Genomic DNA, 8588 nt, shown 5'->3' on the forward strand with positions numbered 1-8588 from the left:
GTCAGTTTCCCTCCTGAAGAAACTTTCTTCTCTTACTTTCACTTTGATCTTCTTGTTTCTCCACCAGCATCAGTCTGTGTTTCAGTGTCTTGGTCCCTCAGCTCTTTGTTATACTTGTTCAGAGTTGGTTTGACCTGAGAAGGTCATGAAGGTGATATTCTCGAGTATTTTCTCTCTGAGACTTTGAACTAGTTCCTGTTTATTTAAAAGGTTCCTGTTATAATTAGTCTTGAGGCACAGATGTGGCGCCCTCTAGAGGATTTGCTGTAGATCTGCAGTTTTAGAAGAACTAGGATCTCAGCTTTTCCTGATAAATGGTTTTGTTGATGCTTTAAGTGAAAACTGTAGTTTGTCCTCTCATAAAGTTCTTGTGGGGTCTCCACTAACTGGAAAATCCAGATGCACACATTTCATGTTGTGTGTCCTGTTTGCTTCTTGTTTTGTCAGATCCAGACTCTGTGGAGGTGAAGGTGGTGTATGGTGTTGAAGGAAACTCCACGTTCCTGGAGTGCGTTCCTCGGTCGCTGCAGGCTGAGCTCAGCTGGACGGTGCAGCTGTCAGAGAGTCAGCAGAAAACTGTCAGACAGGTGTGTAGAGCATAGGAACACCTCAGATCTGACCTTTGACACACGTTTACCTGCTTCCATCAAGGCTTTCTTCATGACATTAAATCTGGGTAAATTAACCTCCTTTTCTGCAGAAGATGTCCTGAAACCTACGAGATTTACTGTGTTTAATGATGTTGTTATGATCCAAAGCTGTCAAAGTTTCCTTTAAAATGAAGGATTCTACTTTGGTGATTTAGAAATTTAAGAAAGTTTTTTTAAAACAATCCATAATAAATTCCAGATGAGTTCGAGATGTGCACAGGGATGAATTAATATGACACACACACACACATCCGTGTTTTACTATCTTTATGAGGACTTTTCGGTTACTTCCATTGACTTCCATTCATTTTCCTTGATTTTTAGTGCGTAACGCTGACCCTAACACTAACCCTAACCCTAACCAGTTAATACCTAACCCTAACAATAACTCAATTCATACCCTAGTCCTAAACCTAACCTCTGTCCCAAGAACGGAATTTGAAAAAGTGAGGACCAGGAAAATGTCCTCACTTTGTCAAAATGTCCTCACTTTGCGATAAAAATACGAAAAATGGTTCTCACTCAGCAACAAGTACAAGAACACACACACACACACACACACACACACACAGGAGGAGTTTCACCTCAGTTGTTGGTGACAGTTGCAGAATAAAGACAGCAGGTAGATCTCCGTCTGTAACAGTTTGTTTGCTTTTAGAGAAGGCATCACTGATGAATTTAAGGCAAAGTCCAACCATATTTGTGCACTGGCATATCTTATGTACTGCCACAGTGAACCATGTCACATTCTTCAATATCGAAGCCATTTGCATCAGACAGAGTGCAGGGAAAAAAATACCCTCTACTGAAAGCTGGTGGTTTTGGCAAATGAAGAGAAAAGGAAAAAAGTGACCTGTTGTGCTGCTGGTTTCCCAGAAAACATGGCAGGGATCGCACAAATGTTTATGGATCCTTTTTTTCACCAAGGTTTGGAACAACTGCTAAAACCTGCCTTTGCTTTTCTATCTATATCTAAAAAGCATTAGTTGGTTCTTTATAATTTTTGGCTAAAGTTAAAGAGCTACTTGTGGAAGGTTCTAGGAGCCACTTGCAGTTCCGGTGCTGCAGGTTGCCGACGTCTGGTCTGGGAAACCCAGCAGTGTCAAGAGGTGTGGTTGTGGAATAAGAACCAGGCACAGGCAGGAGCTTGTGATGAGCATTGTGATATTTTTTTAATGAAACAGAAAAACCTACAAAGAAAGATACAAGCAGGTCGATGGGAGAACTGTGAAACAGGCAAACTGGAGAATAATGGGAATTTAAATGGGAATGGCAAGGGGGAATCCAACAGCGAACGACAATCAACAAGACTTAATACTGCATGACGTGTTCACTATGATATTGGAAGCCGGTGTGACTGGAGATAATGAGGTGCAGCTGAGGCTGAAAGTAAGGAAGGAAGCTGAGGGAGGGAGACTAATGAACACGGAGGAGCTGAACAGAGATACAAAGAAACTCCAACCCAAGGTAAATAAACTAGAATTCACAGGGAATGAACACTGGAATAAACTAAGAAACTGAGCACAAGGAATGACAAATACGGCAAGAAGAAATCCGCAGTGGTGCAGTTAGCATACAGAAAGCCATCTACCATAAACTTACAGTTCTGGTCAGAAGTTTCCTTCATCATGACCTGATGAGATGACAGACAGACAAAAACAGACAGACAAGTAAAGATGAACATATTCTTATGGCCTCAGATAATGGACTTGTGTCTGTTCTGGTACTGTTAGATCTCAGTGCTGCATTTGATACAGTTGATCACAAAATTCTCTTAGAAAGGCTGGTATATGTTGTAGGGATGTAGGGATCAGGGGAACAGCTCTAGGCTGGTTTAAATCTTAAGTAAGTAAAGTAAAAAACCTTGGTGTTAACTTTGACCAGGACATGTCATTTAAATCCCATATTAAACAGGTTTCTAGGATTTCCTTCTTTCATCTCCGGAACATTGCCAAAATTAGAAATATCCTATCTAGGAGTGATGCTGAAAAACTAGTCCATGCATTTGTTACTTCAAGGCTGGACTATTGTAATTCTTTACTATCAGGATGTCCACAAAATGCAGTGAAAAGCCTTCAACTGATTCAAAATGCTGCAGCAAGAGTTCTGATAAAAATTAAAAAGAGAGATCATATTTCTCCTGTTTTAGCTTCCCTTCATTGGCTCCCTGTTAAATCCAGAGTAGAATTTAAAATTCTCCTCCTCACATATAAAGCCCTTAATGATCTACAGGGGTTGGACAATGAAACTGAAACACCTGTCATTTTAGTGTGGGAGGTTTCATGGCTAAATTGGACCAGCCTGGTAGCCAGTCTTCATTGATTGCACATTGCACCAGTAAGAGCAGAGTGTGAAGGTTCAATTAGCAGGGTAAGAGCACAGTTTTATTCAAAATATTGAAATGCACACAACATTATGGGTGACTTACCAGAGTTCAAAAGAGGACAAATTGTTGGTGCATGTCTTGCTGGCGCATCTGTGACCAAGACAGCAAGTCTTTGTGATGTATCAAGAGCCACGGTATCCAGGGTAATGTCAGCATACCACCAAGAAGGACGAACCACATCCAACAGGATTAACTGTGGACGCAAGAGGAAGCTGTCTGAAAGGGATGTTCGGGTGCTAACCCGGATTGTATCCAAAAAACAGAAAACCACGGCTGCCCAAATCACGGCAGAATTAAATGTGCACCTCAACTCTCCTGTTTCCACCAGAACTGTCCGTCAGGAGCTCCACAGGGTCAATATACACGGCCGGGCTGCTATAGCCAAACCTTTGGTCACTCATGTCAATGCCAAACATCGGTTTCAATGGTGCAAGGAGCGCAAATCTTGGGCTGTGGACAATGTGAAACACGTATTGTTCTCTGATGAGTCCACCTTTACTGTTTTCCCCACATCCGGGAGAGTTACGATGTGGAGAAGTCCCAAAGAAGCGTACCACCCAGACTGTTGCATGCCCAGAGTGAAGCATGGGGGTGGATCAGTGATGGTTTGGGCTGCCATATCATGGCATTCCCTTGGCCCAATACTTGTGCTAGATGGGCGCGTCACTGCCAAGGACTACCAAACCATTCTTGAGGACCATGTGCATCCAATGATTCAAACATTGTATCCTGAAGGCGGTGCCGTGTATCAGGATGACAATGCACCAATACACACAGCAAGACTGGTGAAAGATTGGTTTGATGAACATGAAAGTGAAGTTGAACATCTCCCATGGCCTGCACAGTCACCAGATCTAAATATTATTGAGCCACTTTGGGGTGTTTTGGAGGAGCGAGTCAGGAAATGTTTTCCTCCACCAGTATCACGTAGTGACCTGGCCACTATCCTGCAAGAAGAATGACTTAAAATCCCTCTGACCACTGTGCAGGACTTGTATATGTCATTCCCAAGATGAATTGATGCTGTATTGGCCGCAAAAGGAGGCCCTACACCATACTAATAAATTATTGTGGTCTAAAACCAGGTGTTTCAGTTTCATTATCCAACCCCTGTAGCTCCATCATACATCAGAGATCTGATTGGTCCATATGTTCCTAACAGAGCACTTTGTTCTCAGACTGCAGGTTTACTGGTGGTTCCTAGAGTCTCTAGAAGTAGAATGGGAGGCAGATCCTTTAGTTATCAGGCTCCTCTCCTGTGGAACCAGCTCCCAGTTTTAGTCCGTGAGGCAGACACCCTGTCTACTTTTAAGGCTAGGCTTAAAACTTTCCTTTTTGATAAAGCTTATAGTTAGAGTGGCTTAGTTTATCAGGGAGGAAGCCTTCTTCCCTCCTTGTTGGTTGGAGTAAGGGGGAGTCAGGTTTAGCCTAAACCGGCTCAGTTATGGTTGAGGTGCAAACACACCCTCCATTTCTGCTACCTGTATGACCCCTTCTCTTTTCTAATGGTTATAATCAGTCTGACAGAAAGAGGTATCCCAATCCTTGTGGTTTTTAGTATAACAATGACCATCAGTGGGACCCTTTGTGGGGTTCCTTGAGACGACATTGTTGTAAATAAGCGCCGTTTAACTAAATAATCTGAACTGAAACTAAATGTGTAGTTATGCTGCTATAGGCTTAGGCTGCTGGAGGACATAATGACCACTTTCACCCTCTTCGCTACATTCTCACACTACTCTACAATTTTGCATTATTTGCTGTTATTTCAGCTTTTAACCTTGTTCTCTCTTTTCTCTTCCTAGAAGCTACACCTGGCCTGGCTCTGTGTCTACCTGTGACACCTTTCTGGAGAGGGGAATCATCCGAGCTTCTGCTGGCAACAACTTAATGCTCACCTTCTACAGATGATCCACATAGCCCTGTCTTTTAGTGTTTAACCCTTTCTCTCTCCTAGACATGGCTACTGACTGAGCTTCTACTGTAACTAACTCTATGTGCTTTCTTTTAGACTCTAACCTTGAAAACTGGCTCAGAGTTTATCTGTTCTTTCTTTCTTGGTGAAACGACTAAAGGAGCTACATCCATTAACATTTACTTTTCCTTCCCATAGAAAGTACTCCTGGATCAGTGCTTCTTTGTTCTTTTTGTGTCTCTGCTCTGTTCTCTCTAACCTCCAGTCGGTCGTGGCAGATGGCCGCTCACACTGAGCCTGGTTCTGGTTCTGCTGGAGGTTTCTTCTTGTTAAAAGGGAGTTTTTCCTCTCCACTGTCGCTACATGCATGCTCAGTATGAGGGATTGCTGCAAAGTCAACGCCAGTGACTGTCCACTGTCTCTACATGTTCATCCAGGAGGAGTGAATGCTGCAAGTCACTGACTGGATGCAATCTGCTGGGTTTCCTTAGACAGAAAAACTTTTTATCCAATTTGAATAAATAACTGAATCTGACTGAACTGTTCAATGATTAGGATTAATTGGGATGTATGAACCTGACTGTTGTGAAGTGCCTTGAGACGACGTGTTGTGAATTGGCGCAATATAAATAAACTGAATTGAATTGAACAAAATAAGGTTTATATATATAATATTAACAATAAATCAAAAAAGAAGGTCATGAGATGTGGAGATCAGCCAATCAGTGGTGAACGGGGTCATGTGTGGATGTGTGAAGAGTGTGATGAAACAAGTGTTGGTCTGCTCAAAGCCACCAAATGGAGAAGACATCTCCCCAACATGGAGGAGACAGGTGTTAATGTACGGGAGCAGACGTCACGCCATCTACTGGTGACCAACAGGAAGGTTATTTTAATTTGAGCTTTTCATGATTTAGTTGATCTGTTCTTCTTCCAGGGTTAGAAGAAATAAACTACAAAAAAGTCAAAAGGCAATAAGCAAACATCTTAAGATGTTGGCCAAGCACTTTCACAGAGAAAGTGTAGCCCCATTTTATGGTCATATAGAAGCAGTCTATTGCTCTTTCAGTGACCCAGCAGGTACCTATTGTTACTTTTTCTTCCGCCTCTGCCTCTCTTCCTGCTCAGACGCTTTTCTTCTAAGCTCCCTGCTTGCTTGTATTCTTTTATTCCTAACTTTTTATCTCTTTGCCAAAATTACAGAAATATTGGACTAAAACTACTTCTTACCAGCGACTCCCAAGGATTATTATTATTATTATTATTTTTTTTTAAAGGATTTTGATGTTTTTATAATCGAACCTGAAAGCAGGACAAGTTGACGCCAGCTAATCAGCACAAAATGCCTCTCTTCACCACAGAGGACTTCGACAAACTTTTACAGAAATTGGCTGTTTTGGAGATGAAAATCCATGGACTAGAAGTGAATGTGGAGGTGAATATGGGGTACAGCGATGGTTAATCTCTGCCTGTGATCCCAAACAGTGACATCCAGCTCAACAACTCAGCCGGCAATCAGAACACTGAGAATAAACCTACCGGCAGACCCCCCTGGCATGTTTTAGGGGCATGCCCAAAAAATCAAGGTGGACGACTCACTGGAAGATCTCAGCAATTAAATAAATCAGAATGGCCAGAATTACAGAGAAATGCCCCCGTTTCCCCTGGGAAAAGGAGACTTCGACAGCGAACTGCTGTCACAACAACTGATAGGAGTGAGACAGCTGGAAATGATGGAGTTCTTCTCCAGAACAGATTTTCTCCACTACAGAATGAAAACCAGGAAAATGATCCATCTTCTGAGAACAATAAAAGGTTTGAGAACAACCTTCAGTCTAAACAGTTTTCTCCTAAGCTGCCAGAGAAAAAGTTCCCACACTGGACCAACAACCCTAATAGTGGGCAACACAGCTGTGGATGGGATTAATAACTTCTGCAACAAGAAAAACACAGAAGTTATGATTGGTACCAGTAACGTGGTCTCTGATATCTCAGAGAATATTCTTACAATCACAGAAAAACACCCGTCTCTAGAAAACCTTATTATACACTGTGGAGCCATAGATGACGTGGCTAAGAAAAAATCAGAAGGATTGAAGGAGGATTTCACTCGTCTTCTGAATATTGTTGGAGGTCTCAATATCAAGGTGTTTCTCAGCGGACCCTTTGCACCAATTTTCTGTGGAGATGAGATTTTTTCCAGACTTCTGATGATTAATAAGTGGTTGAAAAAAACATGTGCCACAACACCTGTGAACGTCATCGACAACTTTAATATTTTTTTGGAAAAAAGACAACTCTTCAAGCAAGATGGTTTCTGTTTGAACAAGCCAGGAGTCAGACGTCTCACATCTAATCTCTTCTATTCAGTAAATAATCTGCCAGCAGCTTCGACCTTCAGCAGAGAACATGGAGTATCAACAACAATGATAACGCTGCCTCCAACAGCTCCAGCAGAAACAATCTGGCTGAGAAAGAGAGGTCATCACAAAAGGTCACCCCGTCGAAATCCACAGAAGAAGTGGACCCCCCCCATTATACGCCCCTCACCCCAGACCCCGACTCAGACCGCACAGAACTCTCCCATCTCCCCACCGAGCCCGCTTTTTGCTTTACTGGATTCTGATAACATGAAAGGAGCTCTTAAAATCGGGACCCAAATGGTTCTGACATCTTTTCCATTCAACACCCCCCGTGGCCGAGGCCCAGCTACTAAACCAACATCTTCCAAATGCCGCAGACCTCCACCACCTCCTAATCTATCTCCTCCTAATCAGGACCTTCAAATCACTTCTCTGTGATACAGTCTGGGCCCCAGTGGTAACTCTATCAGAAATGATCATGTCCAGGAAAAACTTGGGCCCCTAATAGGAGATAGTTGTAAAATCTCTCTGTTTATACGTGACAGAAAGAACAAAGCTAAAAGGATAAGAGACAGTAATAAACAATCAAAAAAAGCCATAAACTGTCAGGTACAACCAGATAAAGAGTTAATATCAGCAACTAAGTCATATAAACTGGCTTTATTGAACATTAGATCTCTGTCAGGAAAATCATTTTTAATCAATGACTTCATTACTGACCACAATCTTGATGTTCTATTTTTAACAGAAACATGGTTACATGAATTTAATGAAGCTCCCATTCTGATAGAGTTGGTGCCTCTGAACTACAATTTTCTTTGTAAGAGCAGACAGCAAAGAAAAGGTGGAGGGGTGGCCACTTTGTTTAAAGATTTATTAGAGTATAAAAAAGTATTTCTGGGCATATTTGACTCTTTTGAATATTTTTTGAAGTCACCAGTCAGAAGTGGAAAACAGGAGTGTCGAAAAGCTGAATGCAGGTGGCGAAAGACTGGACTCCAGGTTCACTATATTATCTATAAAGAGAGACTATACAGATATAACCTACAAATGAAAGATGAAAGGGAATCTTTCTTTTCTGAGATCATCAGTAAAAACATTAACAATGCTGGTGCATTATTTGCCACGGTCGACAGGTTAACAAACCCTCCTGTAACTGTAGCATCTGAACTCCACTCTACCAGGGCCTGCAATGAATTAGCTAAATTATTTACTGAAAAAACCCAAAAGATCAGAAAGGCAGTCAGCACATCCACATCAACTCCAGGACCAAT

General features: G+C 42.0%; 1 protein-coding gene across 2 annotated transcripts in view; it reads right to left on the reverse strand.

Moving 5' to 3' along the window:
- LOC124856956 (nuclear factor 7, ovary-like) overlaps window positions 1-8588 on the reverse strand; it is a 605901-nt gene that overhangs the window by 3586 nt on the left and 593727 nt on the right. Inside the window, exon 1 of one of the 2 annotated variants that reach the window (XM_047347961.1) lies at window positions 37-367. The exons of the other annotated variant lie outside the window; for it this stretch is intronic. The gene's annotated coding sequence lies outside the window, so the exon portion shown is untranslated. Of the gene's footprint in view, window positions 1-36; window positions 368-8588 lie in introns of those variants that run through there. 2 annotated transcript variants of the gene reach the window in all.

This window comes from Girardinichthys multiradiatus, chromosome 20 (genome assembly GCF_021462225.1).
Source record: "Girardinichthys multiradiatus isolate DD_20200921_A chromosome 20, DD_fGirMul_XY1, whole genome shotgun sequence".
Taxonomy (NCBI): Eukaryota; Metazoa; Chordata; class Actinopteri; order Cyprinodontiformes; family Goodeidae; genus Girardinichthys; species Girardinichthys multiradiatus.